Consider the following 23,501-nt stretch of genomic DNA (forward strand, 5'->3'; position numbering starts at 1 on the left):
TCACTACTGCATAGACCTCAGGCCTAGTAGGCCTGAAGCCTATGCTGGTGAATGGCGGTGGGGCAGGGAACTATGCGCTACCATGCCCCGCCGCAGTATGTGGGTGTTCGGGTTGGCGTTGTGCCCCCCAGTGGTGCTGGGCCTGCTAACCCGAACGCCCATATTGTAATCCATCACTGGTCAGGGTACAATATTTTCAACATGCAATAGTATTTTCTAACCAATCGTAAGTTGAAACTAGACTCAACATACAATGCCTCAGACTCAGATCCAACCAATCAAGGCCACTTCTCTAGTAAAATAGCTGTATTAGTTTCTAGTTAGCAGCTGTTCCTGACGATTATATGTAAGGACTTGTTTTATCTGTCTTAGTTATTTGCTTATTTTTCATAAATATTAATTTTCTCTTATCTTGGTAAGAGAAAATAGCAGCCAACACCACCTTCTGGAAAAATGTGAAACACTCTAAATTTGAATATTCAACACTTTATTAGTGCAAGATATCACAAAATATAAAACAATATATAAAAGCACCTGGTATGTAAAAATTCAATATATGCAAATAAAGTGCATACAAATAAAATACGTAGACTTAAAATGTCACTAAAAGCAAGTTGAAGATGTTCAAAGGTGGCACTCTCGATTAGTGCAGATTCTGATATATACAGTTTCCTGAGTTATGTTGCAATAGTTGCATAGCAATATCCAGCTGTGATAGACAATAGAAAATTGAAAAACACTCCACTTCTCTCATAAGTTGCCCATTAGCGTCTGCATAAATGGCTGCCAAACTGAATCAAATTGTCTCTATGAGACTCTTACCACTCCGTAATGTTGACTGCGTTGGTATATCAGCAGATTCGCTGGATGTTATACTTGCATGGAGCGGTGAACGGTGTGGTCACCAAGACGCTGGACGCTAGATGAGTGTGGTTTGGAGCGCACAGCTTCCTTGCTTGAGGGGCGTGTTTCAAGTCAGGTGATCCTGACAAGCAGGTCAGGTGGTTAGGTCAGCTGATGCAAACGCCCGATCACATGGTACACAGGTCCTTATACCATATTAACAATTTGGTGTTACGAATGTCCAGGTCCTATGTTGCAGTATATTGCCGTAGGTATCTGTATTGACAAATATTTCTTTATCCGCGGAAATCCTTCTGTACTTTAGGTCTGGACCAGTACTGGATGTGGAAATTGTGTAGTCCGCTAGACGTGTTTCGAGGCTGCCTGCCTCTTCCTCAGTAGCTACCGGACTGCACACCTCGAAACATTTTATATAGTTCGTGATTAAGATAATTGATAAAACCTGAGATCTAATTAAAAATTTTGATAAGACATGGAATGGATTCCAGGATGGAAGCTCACTTATAGGTCAAAGGCAAATGTCAAATATCGTCATATATACAACCGCACCACAGAAAAATTATAGTGCATACAGTATATGCATTTTCTGTGCGTTTTTCTCTCAAGTATTTTGATGATGGGTTCAATAGCGATGATAAATCAAATATCAGTATATCTCATCTATGATGAAAACCCACCACAGAAAAAACACCACAGAAACCCAAATACATATGCGTTTCTTCTGCGTTTTATATATATTCATATAGTTATTCATATAATTTTCAACAGGGAATATTCACATAGTAGTTTAGCAGAAAATAATTCTTCTGCTAAACTACTATGTGAATATTCCCTGTTGAAAATTATATGAATAACTATACGAATATATATAAAACGCAGAATAAACGCATATGTATTTGGGTTTCTGTGGTGTTTTTTCTGTGGTGAGTTTTCATCATAGATGAGATATACTGATATTTGATTTATCATCGCTATTGAACCCATCATCAAAATACTTGAGAGAAAAACGCACAGAAAACCCATATATGCACTATAATTTTTCTGTGGTGCGGTTGTATATATGACGATATTTGACATTTGCCTTTGACCTATAAGTGAGCTTCCATCCTGGAATCCATTCCATGTCTTATCTAAATTTTTAATTAGATCTCAGGTTTTATCAATTATCTTAATCACGAACTATATAAAATGTTTGGAGGTGTGCAGTCCGGTAGCTACTGAGGAAGAGGCAGGCAGCCTCGAAACACGTCTAGCGGACTACATTTTATTTGTATGTACTTTATTTGCATATATTGAATTTTTACATACCAGGTGCTTTTATATATTGTTTTATATTGTGTGATATCTTGCACTAATAAAGTGTTGAATATTCAAATTTAGAGTGTTTCACATTTTTCCAGAAGGTGGTGTTGCCTGCTATTTTCTCTTACCAATTATTCACTCCCAACTGGGTGGGTGACCCAGTCAGCAGTGAACCCACCGCTATCCGTCCACTCAAGTGTTGAGCCTCTCTATCTTGACAGTTTTTCAATTTCTCTTATCTGGATGACATTTTGGGGCTTTGAAACCGATTGCCCAACTTACAATGGTTTCAACATACAATGGTCGTCCTGGAACCAATTAATATTGTAACTTGAGGGACCACTATATAATAAGGCAAAATTCTATCAATTAATGAAGCAACAGATTTATTTTATAATTTTCCCATGCAATACATAGTAGTATCACATATTTTAAGATGGAAATATCAATCAGATACTTTTCACGATTCCTGGCTTTTGAATCCCATAGTTGTGCCGACATTTCCCCACTTTTAACTATATGGCAAAGTTAGAAATAAAAAGCATAATATATTTTTGGACTGAGTAAATTGGTCTTTCGTTTTTTAATTATTGTCTTTTGGGCCAAATTTAATGCAGTTTTATTCCAAAGGGTTCTGCTTAGCCAGTTCTCTTAGCCTAAGAGTTTTATGTATAGCACTTTTATACATTGAACTATTTCTGAACCAAGAAGAATAATGGGTAGACTTGAAGAACAAAGTACATAATTAAAAGACATAGTTCCAAGTGGCAACACATATTCAGACTATAAGATATTGAAAGCCTTTAGCAGTATATTATATCCTGTATCATTTTTAATGGTTGTTGCAGATCTCGGGCTAATTAGTTTTGCAGAACTGGATTGGAACATTTTAAGCCCTTTTCAACATTAATATTTTTTAAGTCTCATCCCCGAAACATATCTTTCAGAACTCGTTACAACCGAAGTTTAAGGGTCTTCTGTAACTGACTTATTCTGCTTACTCTATGACTTATTATTTAAGGGGGCCTCCACTGTTGTTCTGAACTGTATAACCCCAAACTGGTAACAATATAATAATTGTGTCCATTTCTTCTGCTTTAGTCAAACCTACCAGTTTTAATGGAGCAGTAATGATTAAAGACTTACTGTAAAATAATTCCAGCATGATTTAACGTCTTCCTGACATCCACCATACATGTACGGCGGATGTCAGGACTTTAAAGATGGGGCCCACATAGCCACTGTGTTTCTGCTGTTTCAGACAGCAGACAGTTGGGGCTAATGTATGCAATCGGCGATTATTGCATGACATTTAGGCTGGGTTCACACCTGAGCGTTTTACAGCGCGTTCCTACGCGCTGTAAAACGCTCAACAAGGAGAAACCAATGATTCCCTATGGGAATGGTTCACACTTGGGCGTTTTACAGCGCGTACGATCGCGCTGTAAAACGCCCGACGCTCCAAAAAGTACATGAGCGACTTTTGGGGCGTTTGTGGCCATAGGACACTGTAGCGAATCACACAAACGCGCGTCAAACGCGCGTTTACTATTACAAAAACGTGCATAAAAATGCGCGTCAAAAACGCGCGTAAAACGCGCGTTTGCGCAACGCTCAAGTGTGAACCCAGCCTTAAGGAGGCTTGCAACAGCAATAAAAGGAGCTGTTTGTTCCCTGTAGTAGCTTTCATCAGTCTATAAGATTCCAGGCTTATTAGTTGCTATTGCGCTCTGCCACAAGAATGTAATGAAACTCCAATAGGCTGCAATAATAATTCTAACAATCACATATTCAAGTCCCCCAAGTATAAAAAAAATTCAACTGACCCCCTTTCCCCATAATTAACAATAAAAAATAAAGATCATTTGCACCACCACGTCCCAAAATGTCCATACTATTAAGACTACATTCACACTGCCGTTTCTGGGTCCGCCTGTGAGATCCGTTTCAAGGCTCTCACAAGCGGCCCAAAACGGATCAGTTCAGCCCCAATGCATTCTGAATGGATAAGGATCCGTTCAGAATGCATCAGTTTGCCTCCGTTCAGCCTCCATTCCGCTATGGAGGCGGACACCAAAACGCTGCTTGCCGCTTTTTTATGTCCGTCTGACGAAACTGAGCCAAACGGATCCGTCCTGACTTACAATGTAAGTCAATGGGGACGGATCCATTTTTACTGACACAATATGGTGCAATTGAAAACGGATCCGCCTCTTATTGACTTTCAATGTAAGTAAAAACGGATCATGAACAAAACAAAACAAAAAAAAAATGTTTTGTTCATGGTAATGCAAACGGATCCGTTCTGAACGGATACAAGCATTTGCATTAGAGGTGCGGATTCATCTGTGCAAATACTAGACGGATCCGTACCTAAATGCAGGTGTGAAAGTAGCCTAAAATATAAACATATTTATCTCTAAAAAAATCTAAATAGTCAATTAGCCATTTTATAGTCGCTTCACCTCCGTCAAAAATAAATATAACAATTAATAAAAAGTGATCAAAAAGCAGACACACTCAAATGCTATTACAGATAAAATGGTAAAACATCAGATCGATAAAAAATTAGCCCTCACACAGCTCTATGTATAAAAAAGTTATGGGGGTAAAAATATGGTGATACAAAGAAAAAAATTATTTATTTCTAAAGTTTTTTTCCAGTATTAAAATACAAGAAAAACTATATAGCTGTGGTATGGCTGTAATGTTTTTGACCAAAAGAAAGAAGGGAAGAGGTCAGTTTTACTGCGAAAGAAACACCATAAAAACAAGACCCGAATTTTTCCAATTCCACCCAATTGAGAATTTTTTTCCAGCTTCCCACTACATCATATGCAGTATGTAATGGTGCAATTAGACAGTCCAACTTATTCCACAAAAACAAGCCTTCATATGGCTATGTGAGCAGAAAAATAAAAAAGTTATGGCCACAAGAAGGGAGGGAGTGAAAAACTAAAAATCGCCATGTCAGAAAGGGGTTGGTAGCAAAATGAGCACTTCTCAAAATCTATGATAAATGTGTTGCTTATGTCCTACAATATTATATGATTTTGTCTTCTTGTAATTTATTTAGTGTCCATTCTGTGTATTAGGGCATGTATATATGACAATTTGTGATATTTTTATGCCGGTGATGATACGTAGTATTGACATATACTGTATTCCTGTATTTTGTACATGGTACCTCTGTTGGACATTTTGATATACCTTTTGGGGGGTGGGGTTGAAATAGGCGATTTATTGTATGGTTTCTTTGAGAACTTCCTATTCACTATTTGTATTAGTCTTGTTTTTGTCTAATGCGTTTCAGTATATGTATAAAAACAGAAAGTGTGGCAATGTGGTAGTGTTTACCTTTTTCTGATTTAAAAAAAAAAGTCGATATATTTTTTTTACTCGAGCAGCTGGTTAAAGGGCATGTTCATTATACAGTCCTTTATTCTATAAGTGGTGACATTCAGCATTTCATGAACACCAGTGGCAGTTACCAAAATGCCACCCCTAGGAACAAGATCATAGCACTGTTTAACACAATTTTGTTTCCTGGGTAGTAAGTTGCAGAGTATTCCCTAATTAATTATGCCTCAAACATAAAGAAAATGGCTCTTATTTTCTCACAATTTAGCTTTCTGTGACCAAAACAATCATGTTTTTCTAAATTCTCTTATTTTCACTAGCAACAAATACATTTGCATCCTTTTATTTATTTAAAGTCAGGTGAAAACCGCACATAAATCAAACTTTACAAGCAATTAAAATTATGCAGAAATGACAACAAAAGATTATACAGTAAATTGCTTTCACAGATTAGCCTAAAATATAGTCTCCCATCAATTTCTCATAAACTTGCCCTTGGCAGCAACATTCAAAGTCCAGTATGTCCTGGTAAAAGCGCACATCTTGCTCCCCAAAATATGCTCCCATGCATAATGAAAATGTGCCATATCCTGGTGCAATTTGAGACAAAAAGGACATCTCCTAGTAAAACCCTAGCCAAAATCCTGACTGACTACCAGTATGAACAGACCACAGATGTAGGTGTGTTCATACACAGGAATACCTAGAGTCCTATCCAGCCCTATAGGACCCTGGTACTAATAGCAGGGATGAGACTACGGGTTCCTGCAAATGGAACGACGAACAGGAGTGTCCTACAGGCCTAATACAAACAATAGGGAAAAGCAACAAACAGAACCCAAACAAAATACAAGAAGGGAAAGGAAAGACTTAACTTCAAAGGAGCCACGGGAGGTCCACACACCGGCAATCCAAAACTGAAACTGAAGCTATAAGCCGCACAACATAGTGGGAGAAGCAACTATAAATAAGTCTGTCCGTTCGACTGAGGATGAAAAGCTGAAGAAAAGGACAGTTGTACCCCCAGACAAGTACAGAATGCCTTCCAGAATCTGGAAACAAACTGAGTCCCACAATCCGAGACCATGTCAGAGGGAATGCCATGGAGTTTCACAATGTTGTCAACAAACACTTGTGTTTGAGCATTAGGTAGGCCCAGCAACGCTATAAAGTGCACCATTTTACTAAAGCGATCAACTACCACCAGAATAACTGTCTTTCCTAAAGAATTAGGTAGATCAGTGATAAAATCCATGGATAAGTAAGTCCATGGTCTGGACGGGATGGGCAACGGAAGTAGAGTTCCGGAAGACTGAGTATGTGTCAACTTAGCACGTGAACAGGTACTACAGGCTGACCCATAGTTCTTAATACACTTAAACAATCCGGCCACCAGAATCTACGAGAGATGAGGTTGGCAGTGGATATACTCCCAGGGTGTCCCATAAGAACCGTACAGTGATGTTCCTCGAACACCTTGTGATGCAATTCCGATGGCACAAACAGTTTCCCAGAGGGACAAGAATCCAATGCATATCCTAGCGCCTCTAACACCTTCACCTCTAGGTCAGGGTGAAGAGCAGATATCCCCACCACTTTCCACAGTACAGGACTCGGATTTTCAAAATTACCACCACTACATGACAAGGCATTTTCCCAGGACGAAAAAAAGTGACAATGAAATTGAATCTGGTGAAAAACAAAGACCATGTGGCTTGTCTCAGGTTCAGTCATTTAGCCAAAGTGACAGGCCCTGCGATAAAACTGCTCCTACCCCCACCTCAGACTCGTCCACTTCGACAATGGAAGGTTGTGATACATCCGGCTGCACCAATATAGGGGCAGAAGAGAAGCATTCCTTAATCCCAGAAAATGCTCGCAATGCCGAATAAGACCACACTGAGACATATGTCCCTTTCTTAGTCATGTCAGTTAAGGGTTTTACTATTGTCAAATAATTCTGAATCAATTTTCGGTAATAGTTGGTGAACCCCAAAAACTGCATAAGAACCTTCAGGTTTTCGGGTCGATCCCAGTCCAATACAGCACGGACTTTCTCTGGATCCATTCGAAAACCTGAAGATGACAGCAGGTAGCCCAAAAACTGCACCTCATATACAGCAAAAACACACTTCTCTAATTTTGCGTTCAATTTATTGTCCTTTAGGATGTGTAACACCTGTCTAACGTGATCCTGATGTGTCTTAAAGTCTGGAGAATAAATTAGAATGTCATCCAAATGCACGACTACAAACCTCCCCACAAGGTGATGAAATATGTTATTCACAAAATGCTGGAAAACCACAGGAGCATTGGTCAACCCAAAAGGCATGACCAGGTTCTCAAAGTATTAAAAACCGTCTTCCATTCATCCACTTCCTTGATCCTAACCAGATTATATGCCCCCTTAAGTCCAACTTGGCGGACACCTTGGCACCAATAATCTGGTTAAACAAATCAGGAATCAAAGGAAGAGGGTCAGGATCATGGACAGTAATCCAATTGAGTTCAAGGAAATTCAGACATGGCCGAAGACCTTCGTCCTTTTTTTTTTTTAACAAAAACTGGAGACTTGGAAGGTCTTATGTGTCCTTTAGCCAAACTCTCGGCAATATACTCTCTCATGGCCTGTCTTCCTGGTTCAGAAAGGTTATGCAACCTAGATTTGGGCAATTTAGCTCTGGGAATAAGATTGATAGGACATCATATTCCCGATGCAGAGGTAAATTCTGGCATCCACTCTCAGAAAACACGTCGGCAAAATCAGATATAAAAGAGGGTAATGTCTTAGTATTTAAAACAGAAAAGGATGTATTCAGACAATTGTCAATGCAATAATCCCCCCAATCCAGAATCTGTCTAGCTTGCCAATCGATGGTTGGATTGTGCTTGATTAACCAAGGTAAACCCAGAACCACCGATGCAGGGAGACCCTCCAACAGAAAACACAAGATAAATTATTGATGAAAGTCACACACTCTTAGGGTCCATTCACACGTCCGTTTTGGTGTTCCGCATCCGTTCCGATTAAAAACGGAACGTTATGCGGATCCATTCATTTTCAATGGAATCCGCAAATAATCGGACAGCACTCATGGTGCTCTCCGATTCCGTGATTCTGTTCCGTTCCGTGGGTTCCGTTATTCGGATCCTGGAAAAAAATATACCCTGTCCTACTATTTGTCCGATTTAGCGTTCCCTCACGCCATTCTAGTCAATGGATCCGTCAAAAATGCGGAAGACATGCTAAAACCAGTCCCTTTCTATTACCAGTATGCTTAAAAGCGGATCAAGGAGTAGGTCCCCCTAATTGTATGGGTTCGTCCTCAGACACAAACCCAGGAGTATCTTCACCCAAAGTGTCAGAGAAGGGCGATACATTATGTGATAGTACGTCCTGAGAGTGGGGGCCCCTAGATCTCTCTCTCAGGCGTCTATCAATTCGTATAGCCAGAGACATAGCAGCCTCCAGAGACACTGGGACTTCATGAAAGGCCAAAGTGTCCTTCAGCCTCTCTGATAAATCTCAGTGGAAGAATCACCGCGACGAAGGACGCGAAGCCTGATTTCGGCTACAGAGGTCCGATCTGGGACCATCATAGATAAGACCCAAAGCTTAAAAAATCAATATTGCTAAAATTGACAACGAATATAGTGCTATATTCGTTGTCAATTCTAGCAATACAACCATTAGGAACTCCGATCTAAGTTGTAATCGCAATGCGAATAATGCAGGTTATATTAATCGCATTGCGAATTCAAGCTAAGTTCCTAATGGTTGTATTGCTAGAATTGACGAATATAATGAATATAGCACTATATTCTCAATCTTCGTTATATTCTAGCAATACAACCATTAGGAACCCAGCAGCTCTAAGTTGAATTCGCAATGCGACTAATATAACCTGCATTAATAGCATTGCGATTACAACTTTCTCAAATCCGACAGTGCATTCTAGCATGGAGCCGTTCCCATGGTGATGGGGACGCTCCATGAGCACGGAAGTCGGCAGAAGATCTAAGTTGAAATCACAATGCGATTAATTTAAGTTCTATAAATCGCATTGCGATTTCAACAGAACTTCTGCTGACTTCCGTGCTCATGGAGCGTCCCTATCACCATGGGAACGACTCCATGCTAGAATGTACTGTCGGATTTAAGAAAGTTGAAATCGCAATGCGATTAATTCAAGTTTTATAAATCTCATTGCGATTTCAACAGAACTTCTGCTGATTTCCGTGCTCATGAAGCGTCCCCATCACCATGGGAACGCCTCCATGCTAGAATGTACTATCGGATTTGAGAAAGTTGAAATCACAATGCGAATAATTCAAGTTCTATAAATCGATTTCAACTTACCACACTCTGCGTCAACTACGTAATTTTCCATGGGTGTTTTGCCATGGATCCCCCTCCGGCATGCCACAGTCCAGGTGTTAGTCCCCTTGAAACAACTTTTCCATCACTATTGTGGCCACAAAGAGTACCTGTGGGTTTTCAAATTTGTCTTACTATTGATGTCTATTGCGGTTCGCCCGGTTTGTACGTTCGCGAACATTTGCGGAAATTCGCATTCGCCGTTCGCGAACTGAACATTTTATGTTCGCGACATCACTACTCAGCATCTGCGAGACGGTCGTGCGGAGGTACGCTACCTCCAAAGATAGCCCTTGCAGCTGACCTGCCAATGCAGCAATAGGATTCATGGCTGCACACAAACAAAAAAATTAGGTTTTGACGGTTTATAATGTCACGCTTTGGTGTGGGAGGGATACACCACACCGAGCATAAGAGGGAAGGGGGAAGCAGGGAATCAGGCCTGAGAACTATGGAAGGAAGAAGGACACCTCCTAGTAAAACCGTAGCCAAGATCCTGACTGACTACCAGTATGAACAGACCCCAGAGGTAGGTGTGTTCATACACAGGAATAACTAGTGTCCTATCTAACACCTAAAGGACCCTGGTACTAATGGCAGGGATCCTCCAAATAGAAAATAGGGAAAAGCAACACACAAAACCCAAACAAAATACAAGAAGGGAAAGGAAACAACTTCAAATGAGCTATGGAAGCACCAGGAACTCTCCCGAGATCCACACACCAGCAATCCAAAACTGAAACTGAAGCTATAAACCGCACAGCATAGTGGGGAAGCAACTATAAATAAGGAAGGTTAAATGACCACATTAGCAACACCTGAGGGAAGGGGTGTGGCTATTACCAGAAACAATACAGACACCTATTAATCCACAGGGAAAACCTGTCAGATCAAACCACGTGTTACCAGTCTCGCCAATCTCCTGCCACCTGTCGCCGTAATGTCTGTGACAGAATCAGATGGAACTTTAAGAAATTCACTCATCTCTACAATGCAGTCTAAAGATGCACCAAATGTATCATCTACAGGGGCAATTGCCTCCCTGTCCCCCGGCCGCCCTAAAAAAACAGCCGCTGGGCCGCCCGTCTTTAATAAAAAATATTTTATTTTTTATTCTTCAGGGCCGCACCGCCGATCACCACAGGCGCGCGGCCCAGGATCTAATTGCGGCTGAGGTGGTGGCGGCTGTGTCCTGTGGGGCAGGGGAGGGAGAGGTTTGTCCCTCCCCTGTTCTTCTGATAGGCCGCAGGCACTAATTCCTGCAGCCTATCAGAGGCCGGCTCAGGCAGCACAATGACTGTCATTATCATCGCGCCGCCTGAGCAGGGCAGCACACAGCAGGGACACAGGCCGGAAGAGGCCTGCATCGCTGCTGATGGAGGTAAGTATTAGTGTTTTGTTTTGTTTTTCTTTTCAGGGGGAGCTGGAACTATGGCTATGAGGGATCTGGCACTATGGGGGGATCTGGCACTATGGGGGGGCTTGCACTATAGGGGGCTGGCACTATGGGGGAGCTAGCAGTATGGGGGGGCTGGCACTATCGGGGGGCTGACACTATGGGGGGGCTGGCACTATGGGGGAACTGGCACTATGGGGGGGCTGGCACTATGGGGGGGCTGGCACTATGGAGGGGAGCTGGCACTATAGGGGGGAGCTGGCACTATGGGGGGGAAGCTTGCACTATGAGGGGAGCTGGCACTATGGGGGGCACCATGGGGGAGAGGAGCACTATGGGGGTATCTGGGGGCTCTAAAGGGGCTTTTTTTTATTATTGGCACATTCTGGGGGGCACTATAGGGGAGAGCAGCACTATGCGGCATCTGGTGTTACTATAGGGGCATTATTTGGGGGCACTATGGCGAAGTGGGGGCTCTAAAGGGGCCCTTTGTATTGTAACTGAAGCTATAAACCGCACAGCATAGTGGGGAAGCAACTATAAATAAGGAAGGTTAAATGACCACATTAGCAACACCTGAGGAAAGGGATGTGGCTATTACCAGAAACAATACAGACACCTATTAATCCACAGGGAAAACCTGTCAGATCAAACCACGTGTTGCCAGTCTCGCCAATCTCCTGCCACCTGTCGCCGTAATGTCTGTGACAGAATCAGATGGAACTTTAAGAAATTTACTTATCTCTACAATGCAGTCTAAAGATGCACCAAATGTATCATCTACAGGGGCAATTGCCTCCCTGCCCCCCGGCCGCCCTAAAAAAACAGCCGCTGGGCCGCCCGTCTTTAACAAAAAAAAAATATTTATTTTTTTATTCTTCAGGGCCGCACCGCCGATCACCACAGGCCGCGCGGCCCAGGATCTAATTGCGGCTGAGGTGGTGGCGGCTGTGTCCTGTGGGGCAGGGGAGGGAGAGGTGTGTCCCTCCCCTGTTCTTCTGATAGGCCGCAGGCACTAATTCCTGCAGCCTATCAGAGGTCGGCTCAGGCAGCACAATGACTGTCATTATCATCGCGCCGCCTGAGCTGGGCAGCACACAGCAGGGACACAGGCCGGAAGAGGCCTGCATCGCTGCTGATGGAGGTAAGTATTAGTGTTTTGTTTTGTTTTTCTTTTCAGGGGGAGCTGGCACTATGGGCTGGGGGGAGCTGGCACTATGGGGGGGGGGAGCTGGAACTATGGCTATTAGGGATCTGGCATTATGGGGGGGGATCTGGCACTATGGGGGGCTTGCACTATAGGGGGAGGTGGCACTATAGGGGGGCTGGCACTATGGGGGAGCTAGCACTATGGGGGGGGGCTGGCACTATGGGGGGGCTGGCACTATGGGGGGGCTGGCACTATGGAGGGGAGCTGGCACTATGGGGGGGAGCTGGCACTATGGGGGGAGCTTGCACTATGAGGGGAGCTGGAACTATGGGGGGCACCATAGGGGAGAGAGGCATGATGGGGGTATCTGGGGGCTCTAAAGGGGCATTTTTTAATTATTGGCACATTCTGGGGGGCACTATAGGGGAGAACAGCACTATGCGGCATCTGGTGTTACTATAGGGGCATTATTTGGGGGCACTATAGCGAAGTGGGGGCTCTAAAGGGGCCCTTTGTATTGTAACATTATGGGGGGCACTATGGCATTTGGTGGCACTAAGGGGGCATTTTTTACTGGCACTATAGGGGAGAGCGGCACTATGGGGAATTATTTTGGGACAGTATGGGGGAGTGGAGCACTATTGGGGCATATGGTGGCACTAAGAAGGGGCAATTTTTTTACTGGCACATTGTGGGGGAGAGGAGCACTATAGGGGCATCTGCTGGGGGCACTAAGAAGGGGCATTTTTTTACTGGCATATTATGGGGGACACTATGGGAAAGGGGGAGAGGAGCCCTATGAGGGCATTTACTGGGGCACTATATAGGGGTATTTTATACTGGCATACATTATGGGGACATTAGCTCAACTGCGGGCACTAAGCGGGGGTATTTCATGTACTGTCATATTATAGTGAGAATTAGTACTACTAGGGGGTATTATGGGGAGCTTTACTACTACTGGGGGGCTATGAGGAACATGATTACTAGGTCACTATAGGGGCATTATTACTACTAAGTGTGCTCTGGCAGAGAATTATTTCTATTGGTGGGATTTTGGGGAGCACTGTTACTTTGGGGGCACCCTGGCATAGTATCAGCTTAGCACAATTATTTTGGGGGACATTATCTTTATACTATTAGTGTCTGGGCGCAGTTATTTTTTAGAGCACTATGTGCCAATAATTGTTTAAGGGGGCACTATCTGTGTGGTAGTAGTATTCTCAGGGGTAATGTTTCTGCAGTTTAGTATTGGGGGCATAGCGGGCACAGTATTGGGGCACTATCTGTGTGGTAGCAGTATTTCCAGGGGGACTGTTTCTGCAGTATAGTATTGGGGGCACAGCGGGCACAGTATTGGGGGCACTATCTGTGTGGTAGTAGTATTTCCAGGGGGACTGTTTCTGAGGTATACTATTGCGGGTGGCAGGAAAGGGTGTTCAGAAGATGTGAACATGATGGAAATGTGGGAAACTAATATCTGTTTCTCAATCTCTGCAGAGACGGGAGATGGCAGAAAAATCATCATGGCGGTCTGGTCTGAATGGAGAAGATAAAGAAAGAGCACGTCTACAACAAAGGTGACATCACTGGATGTAAGAGGTATGTGGTGCTATGTAGAAGAGGAGATGCTCCGGCTCCTCCTCCTGCCATTTGCAGAAGGAGGATTCAGAGCTCGGTGAGGACGACGCAAGGGGGCAGCAGGCCACGGGCGGGTGGCAGATGGAGGGGGGAACCACAGGCCTTGAGCAGGATCAGGGGAGGGAGGAGCTACCTGGCTGTAGCCTGCTGTTTATTGTATAATGTGAAGCAGGCAGTGCAGCCAGGACAGGCCTCCCCTCGCCGTATGATGTGTAGAAACAGGCCGCAACAATAGAATTTCAACTGTACAGTGTTTGTTGGGAGTGGCCTATTATATGTAGAAGTGGCTTTTAATAATGGGCGGGGCTAAAATGGGCCACTTGACTGGATTTGCCACACACCCCCCCCCCCCCCGGACTAAGGCTGCCAGCCCTCCCCTGATCATCTAGCATCAGTCACTGTAATATTGTATAATATTATACAATATTAGTAAATGTTCCCCATTGTGTCCACATAGTTTTCTTTCTTATGACTGCAAATAAAGCCCCGAACTGCTGCGGTAAAGCAGCTCCACGTCACATTCTTTATTTCTAGCCAGCTAGAAGTTGGGTTCCAGGATCTTCTTATCTATGGTCAAATGAAGACACTTGCTTTGAAATTTGATGGAAAAGTCTATGATGGTACCTGCAAACATTCTCCACCATTCAAGCTTCCCTTAGGTCTCACTCCACCAGACAGTACATTTATGAATTGTTTTATGTTAATTATGCTGCTAGCTGGCTACTATGTATTAAAGGGAAAAAATGAGTACTGTAGCTTTAAATAATGATGTGCACCTCATGCACAGACTCAGTGAATGGAATTGGCTGCAGCCTAGTAACACGCATTACACTGAGTCTGACACTGTCCTTTCCCTATCTAAATCTTCTCTCTCTCTCTCTCTCTCTCTCTCTCTCTCTATCTCTCTCTCTCTTTGTTAATTAATTAAACCTATATGCTTATTATCTGTCCCTGCTTAACTCTAAACTAGCTGTATTGTGTATCTATACATAAAGCTTTCTTTGCTGTCTCTCTGACGGATGTGCTGTCATATCAATGCATAAGCTCAGAATACACATGGCTTCGCTGCTTGGGAACCTATATCATTCCTATGACACGTCAATATTATTGGCTGAGGTTGACATGGCATCATGGGCAAACAATCTAGTAGTCATGGCTCACCTGGGGTCATGTGATCCTCTTTCTTATCTTCCCTGTTCTGCTGCCTTTTGATCCATAAAGTGCAAGAGGCTTCAAATTTGCTGGGAAGCTGCATTTTGAGAAATGAAAAACAAACTTGATTCATTTAGAATAGCTCATCTCTAGTTATCATCTCTGGTTACAGTGGTTGTTCTGGAACCAATTCATATTTTAACTGCATAAATCACATTCATAAAATAAACAAAATATAACACTTCAAATCGAGTCAGAGCACTAGTCCGACAACTCACTTCAGCAAGTGGCGTTTATCATGTAGAGAAAGCTAATACAAGGCACTTACTAATGTATTGTGATTGTCCATATTGCTTCCTTTGCTGGCTGGATTAATTTTTCAATCACATTATACACTGCTTGTTTCCATGGCTACGACCAACCTGTAATTCAGCAGTGGTGGCTGTACTTGCACACTGTAGGAAAAAGTGCCGGCCTTTCTGGTGGCCAGGACAATGGGAGCTCACATAGGCTGGTGCTTTTACCTATATTATGCAAGCACGACCACCACTGATGGATTACAAAGTGCTAGTAACTATGGAAAAGAGCCGTGCATAATATGATGTAAAAATTAATAAGGCCAGCAAATGAGGCAATATGGACAATCACAATACATTAGTAAGTGCCTTGTATTAACTTTCTCTACGTGATAAATGGCACTTGCTGAAGTGAGACAACCCCTTTAAGCATTTTCCAAAATTTAATATAAGTCTTGCCTTTTGAACTAAAATACCACTCTCCAACTCAAAGCTCAAACAGCTTAGTAAGTACTAAAATGATACATTTTTTTCATCCATGGGTGGATCCTCAGCAGTCTTCAAATAAACTAATTCAACTGTCTAAAAGAGATATGGATTTTCTTCATGGTTGGCAGATTCCTTTGTCAAAACCATTCTCAAAACTACCATAGTGAATATTCAAATTATTATAAAATGTCATGGTAGTTTGCTTGTAATTAGCTATGGCAATCCTGCATTTGCTTCATGAGAATAAACATTCTACACTTTCGTAAAGGAAAGGATTAGCCAGGATCATAAGTATAAACGCCTAGACTGGAGTAAAAATAATGTCTTCTTAGTATATGGAAGTGTAGCATTGTTCTTTAATTTCTCTATTTCTTTCAAGATGCATTCTATGGATAACTCTTTAACCACTTCCAGACTAGGTTATGTACCTCCCTTCCAGACCAAGTGTATTTTAATTTTTTTTTTTCAGTATGCATTTTTGAAAGCCATAACTTTTTTTTCCATTCTGAATGATAAAGTTTTGTTGCGCCTTTTTTCAGTCATACGTGAGCCTTTATTTTGATGTCATTTTTATTTTAGTATATTTTTGGGGTTTAATTTATTTTTTAACCAGGAAAATGGCCTATTTCACTTTTTTATTTATTTATTTGTTAAATATATTTTCATGTCCCTTTCCATAACGGTCTGTTTGATATATGGGATATATGGGTTATGGCCGCTGCGGGGGGTTAGTAACTGAACTGCAGAGTTTTTTTTATATTTTTTATCTTTTTATTTATTTTGTGTTTATTTTTTATTTTTATTTTACACTTTGTGACCCCCCTTCCCTCCTAAGGTCATACAAGACCTTTGAGGGACATTTAACTTTACTTTTTGTATTGCTGAGTTCTCCTGTAACAGGGGCCCAACTGGGACCGGACCAGGAAGCAGCATTGCCATTTCCTGATCTCTATTCACAGCGCAGTTCACAGAGTGATGAAAAAGGCAGGGACAGTAACAGAAGTCTTTTTTTTTTTTTTATAAAAAACATTAAAAAAAGAAAAAAATCTTTGCATCACCCATAGTTCTTTTTATGTATTTCTGTCTACTGAGCTGTCTGTCTTTTTGATTTTCAAGCTGTAAATTTTATTTATACCATTTTAGGGCATGTATATCTTTATTTAGGTGGGTTTAAAAAAATTTTTTTAACTTTAATACCCCTAGTGGACTTGAAAATGTGATTGTTAGTTTTCTTATACCATATATTGTAAAATATCTGTATTCCTACTGAGGTCTTCCTAGGGTTGAGCAGTAGACCGGAGTCAGCGATATACCGCGGTATTAAGAAACAGCGATATGTCGATATCGCTGTTTCCTAATACCCACTGTATTTTGTGACGTCATAGAAGCAGTCACATGTGCGCTGACAGCTTCTAAATCTGTGTCTGCCCGCCTCTGCATCCTGCCTAACAGTACTCACAACCACATTACTGCCCGCAGCGACCGCCTCCTCCTAGCTCCCCATATTCATGTCTCCACCCATCGACATTGGTGAGCACAGGTGAGCACAACAGCGAGGCGGGAAAAGTCTCTCCAACTCCCACACAGAGTTTGGCCTTTGAGCAGTGAGAGAGACGAGACCTTAAACATAGAATAGAACTGGCCCGGGTGTCATACATAAAGGTGCCATGTCTGTCTGTCTTCTGCGGCCCTGTGGCTTGGTCCTTCCTTCCTGCCTGAAAGCTGCAGTCTGCACACTGATCTATAATAGCAGGCATTAGGGAATAATGAGTCCTCGTGAGTCCCCCAAACATGAGCAACATGACATTATTATACTGAGGGGGGTGAGGGGTCAAAACTTGTTCATACAGTATAATGTCTCCTTGTGCCCCCACACGGTATAATGTCTACTTGTGGCCCCCATACAGTATAATGTCACCTTGTGGCTGCCCCCATACAGTATAACATCTGCTTTTGGCCCCCATACAGTATAACGTCTGCTTTTGGCCCCCATACAGTATAATGTCTCCTTGTAGCCCCCACACAGTATAATGTCACCTTGTGCCCCCACACAGTCTAATGTCTACTTGTGGCCCCCATACAGTATAATGTCACCTTGTGGCTGCCCCCATACAGTATAATGTCACCTTGTAGCCCCCATACAGTATAACATCTTCTTTTGGCCCCCTTACAGTATAATGTTTCCTTGTGGCCTCCATACAGCATAACGTCACCTTGTGGCTGCCCCATACAGTATAATGTCACCTTGCGCCCCCATACAGTATAATGTCACCTTGTGTCCCCACACAGTATAATGTCTCCTTTTGGCCCCCATACAGTATAATGTCTCCTTGTGGCTGCCCCACACAGTATAATGTCACCTTGTGGCTGCCCCCATACAGTATAACGTCTCCTTGTGGCTGCCCCATACAGTATAATGTCACCTTGTGCCCCCATACAGTATAATGTCACCTTGTGTCCCCACACAGTATAATGTCTCCTTTTGGCCCCCATACAGTATAATGTCTCCTTGTGGCTGCCCCATACAGTATAATGTCACCTTGTGCCCCCATACAGTATAATGTCACCTTGTGTCCCCACACAGTATAATGTCTCCTTTTGGCCCCCATACAGTATAATGTCTCCTTGTGGCTGCCCCACACAGTATAATGTCACCTTGTGGCTGCCCCCATACAGTATAACGTCTCCTTGTTTTTCCCCCATACAGTATAATGTCTCCTTGTGGCTGCCCCATACAATATAATGTCTCCTTGACGCTGCCCCATACAGTATAACGTCTCCTTGAGGCTGCCCCATACAGTATAATGTCTCCTTGTGCTTTTTTTACTTTTAAATGGGTATTTTTTTGCAATATATATCGTTATCATGATAAATTTCTTAATATCGTTATCGTCTGAATATTTTTGATATCGCCCAACCCTAGGTCTGCCACATTAATCGCTTAATAGGAGCTTTACTATGGCCTGTGAGCAAAGCTCAATGGCTCCTGCGATTTTGGGTGGTGTGTTCAGTCACCGGGAGCAGCCCACTCCCAATAAATGACCTCTCAGATACTGTGGTCACAATTGACCATGGTATCTGATGAGTTAAATGTCCATGCTCTGAGTTATATGCGAACACGGATACTGCCAGCAGGTATCTGCTGTATAACACAGAAGTAGCTGGTAGACTATAGAGTCCATTCAGCTCCTGAGCAGGCGCCATGCTTAAAATTAAATTTTCAACCATACATGAATGGTGGATATCACCAGGGGTTAATGAATAGTTAAAATAGTTCCATCATGTATTATATTAATAAATTCAACATTTTGGCCAAGAGCATACATTATGCACATATGACTGCATTATTGGCAATAAGGAGGTGACGCACAGATGGCACTTGACTCTATTCCATTAACTGGTATTGGTCTTGATCTTTTATTGAAGAAAGGCCCATTAACTAGCGAGTACTAAGGCCTGTTAACTTGTAATTACACTATTCCACTGCTCCACAGGAGATGAAAGGTAGTGTAATGACGAGGAAATGGTGCACACATGGAGCACCGTCTCCTCGTCTCAGATGATCGGTTTATCTGAGATTAATCCTGAATTTTAACTTGTATTATAGTCCAGAGCGGCAATCAGAATTCTGCAGTTTGTAGGGCTAAAACTTGCCTCCATTCTATGTGCGCATAATGTCCACAGTATAGTTTGCTTTGGTGATGTCCATTCAGAGACGTTTGATCTTTACACCTGTGCACAAAGCTGATGTAGGAAAAGCTAGCTATCCCACTGCATTAGGAGCACACCTATAGTACTAGGGATGACTCTGTTAACAAGCTTATTCACTGTTTCCAATGACCAGCAGAATTGTGAATGCAGCTCATGGCAGCTCTTGCTGTCATGGGCCAAGTCTTAGGCCCCCTGCACACGAACGTGTGCACCCTGTGGTCGTGCTGCGGCCCACAAACACGGTCCATGGGGCAGCTGCAGCGATTCACTTTAATGGGTCCGCGATCCGGCCGTTCCGCAAAAAGATAGGACATGTTCTATCTTTTTGCGGAACGGAAGTACGAGACGAAACCCCACGGAAGCACTCCGTAGTGCTTCCGTAGGGTTCCGTTCCGTGCTTCCGTTCCGCACCTTTCTGCATCTCCGGATTTGCGGACCCATTCAAGATGCGGAATGTCCACGGAACGGCACTCGTGTATTACAGACAGCAAATGCAGTCCGCAATATGCCAACAGGAAGCACGCGTTCGTGTGCAGGGGGTCTTACCTTGTCAAAAAAATTCAAAATTCCAGAGTCACTGGGATAGGAATTGACCTACTGCTAGCTCATGGACTATAATCATTGGGAAACATTTAATAGTCCACCCTCCTTTCAAGTAAAAGAACATTTTCAGCTTCAAATGCAGCAAAAATATAGCATTAACTGCATTAATGTTTGTGACAGGTGTCCTGTTCTATACATGTTCTGCACATAAGAGTAGTTATTCATCAACAGTGTAAAATGCCAATGTAGTAAATAAACAACTTCAATCCCATCCTTCCTTGTGGCCAACAATAATGGCAAATGTATATATAAGAGCTTAGTTTTTATGTTTCAGAAACCAGGTGATATTTGCAACAAGGCAACCGAGGACAAGTGCCTAGGGCGGCAGAGATACGGTTTGGCCCATTGATTCCTTTTAGCTTTTTTTTAACGCCGCTACAGCCGTTACACTGTTGCTGACAAATTAAGTTACAGGTACTGCTAAGCCAAGAAGAGGCAGACTAAGCTTGTCAGCCATTGTCCGGAGCCATCAGCAGCTATAGGACTATTTATCTTGAAGGATACATGACAGCTACTAAGTATTCCCATGATACCCAACAGTGGCAGGTGGGATGAGATGACATCATCATGTTTGCCTATTCAGTGCTGAAGCTGACCCAGGCCATACAGATCAGAGGAAACCTCCACTGCTGGAATCGATGTGTCAATGTTAGGCCTCTTGCACCCGACTGTATGGCTTTTTCAGTATTTTGCGGTCCACAAAAAATGGATCAACAAAAAATATAGATGACGTCCGTGTGCATTCCGTATTTTGTGGAACGGAACAGCTGGCCCCTGATAGAATAGTACTATCCTTGTACGTTATGCGGACAATATTAGGACATGTTCTATCTTTGAACGGAATGGAAAAGCGGAAAAGGAAGGCATATGGAGTACCTTAATTTTTTTACAGATCCATGAAATGAATGGTTCTGTATACGGTACGTATACGGAATGCAAAAAAAGTAACATAAGAGACCTTAGCTGAATTTCGATTATCAGCCACTCTTTTTAGGTGCAGTACTTCTGTGCCATTACTCTTAGGCCTTTTGCACACGACCATATGGCTTTTTCAGTGTTTTATGGTCCATTTTTCTGGGGGGATTTTCAGTAGTATTTCCATTTCCGTTCCGCTTCCGTTCTGTTTTGCTGTTCCGTTTTTTTTCGTTCGAATATACTTCGATTCACTTGCTAAGTCGGCTGACAAGCAAGTGAACCGAAGCTCAGGAGCTATCTGATCTTCACTGCGCAGTCTCTCTTCCTTGGCAAACACAGCTCTGCACCCCCTACAGCCAACATGAGTCACCTTTACTGGGCCCTCTGCTGCAGTGTTTGCCGCATCCAATGGGTGCACTGGGGGCCACAGCTCAGATGCCCAACGGACTGATACCTGGTCCGGGCACTGACTTGTCAGCAGCGGGAGACACGGAGCCGCGGAACAGGAAACCTGGCTGCGTCCACACTGGAGCAGCTCCTGGTAGGGAGGTGACACAATTCTTTTAACTAAAAGAATCAAATGAGTCTACTAACTAAGTAGTAACTAACTAATTCTTAGACTCAGTGTACTGTGTTTGTGACTCTGATTGGCTGCCGGCCGGGGTGGGCGGGGAGGGGAGGGGTTGGCAGAAGCCTGCACAAGACATGCGCTGCTAGAGTCTCTCTACTAGCAGTAGGCAAAGCTAGTAGTGCTACGTCACAGACTGAGCCGTTTCAAACAGATCAGCTCAGTCAGGTGAATCGACAAAAGAACGATTTGTTCATGGACCGGACATCTCAAATAAATGTGGATGCATTATTTGAAAGGTGTATAGTGTAATTATTTGTTCACTGTATGGCTGTATCATTTATAAGCATTAGTATTAGCAAAGCATCTATAGATGCAGATGCTGACATAGTGCAGACTGTATTCCCCAGTAGAGCATGTGTCTCTAACACAAATCACACTCCTAAACACAAATAGTTGCTTAGTGGTGGTGTTCAGCAACTCTCTTGAATGTTCAGTAAATTTTAATATTTCTAAAAGAAGGCGACTGCCTCTTTCCTGAACCCTAGCCACATAATATACCAGCCAAATTGACTTACCGGCTACTATGCTGAGTTTCACCCTTTTTTTTTTTTTTCGCTATTAGCAAAGATATAACTTGAAGCTTCAAAAGCCCCAGTACATAAACTGTAATAGGGCCTATACCTACAGTACTAAGCGCTAAAAACTCCCTCACACACCAGGGCTTGGGTGTTACTGTTATCTGCACCCTCTACAGCTATGTCCCTAACAATGTGTCAAGTACAGACCTGGCAACTTTCCTTCTGACGGCTCACTTTGCCAAAATATTGTATGCTATTGCTTTGGTTAATTCCCTCTAATAAATATGGAAGCTACAAACATTGTAAGGGTCTTTATAATGATTAAAACAAGGTGAAGAGCAACTAGGACAGAATGCGGTTTCCAGATATTCCGTTTTTCTATTCACTTATCGCTATTGTATACTCAGTGTATACTCAGTGTATGTTTATTTCCTCACTGTATATTCTTGTGCTTTATAAATAAAACATAAAATAACATGCAGTTAAAACAATGTATTTCCAATGAGACAGAAATAAACCTAAATGCTATAGAAAATGTGAGTTTACTTTCAATTTCTATACTGACCTTGCATAGTTTTGGATATAGTTTTATGTTTATAATATAAGTTTGGCTTATTGGCATGCCTTGCACATGGTAGATTATGGGTCCTTCTCAACCCAACGCTGTGTCTAGAATTGTTCCATTGACAAATGAATCTCTATTCAAACAGCATTTCATTGTGTCCAAAAATATTGCATTAGATAATCAAGAACAACTTCTCAGAAACAAACCTATTGTCAAAATGATGAATTAAAATGATGGAAGATGGTACACTCATGAAATGAAACAACAGCTTAACACACCAGACAAATTAACTTTCTTGTGACGGCAAAACTGGATATCTTGGTCAGGTGGGAATCTTCATGTCTGAAGGTGGTTTTGCAGAAAATGAAAATAGGCTAAGGAATTATAGAGGATATAAAAGTGGTTCAGATAGAGCTCACCATAAAGTGCAGAGTTATTGGGTATTCATGTCGTTATCCTTGTGGGATATAAGCAACTAAATGTGAGGAATAAATCAATGACGAGAAGAGGCATAAAAATAATCTTTTGTA

Source organism: Bufo gargarizans, chromosome 4 (genome assembly GCF_014858855.1).
Source record: "Bufo gargarizans isolate SCDJY-AF-19 chromosome 4, ASM1485885v1, whole genome shotgun sequence".
Lineage (NCBI taxonomy): Eukaryota > Metazoa > Chordata > Amphibia > Anura > Bufonidae > Bufo > Bufo gargarizans.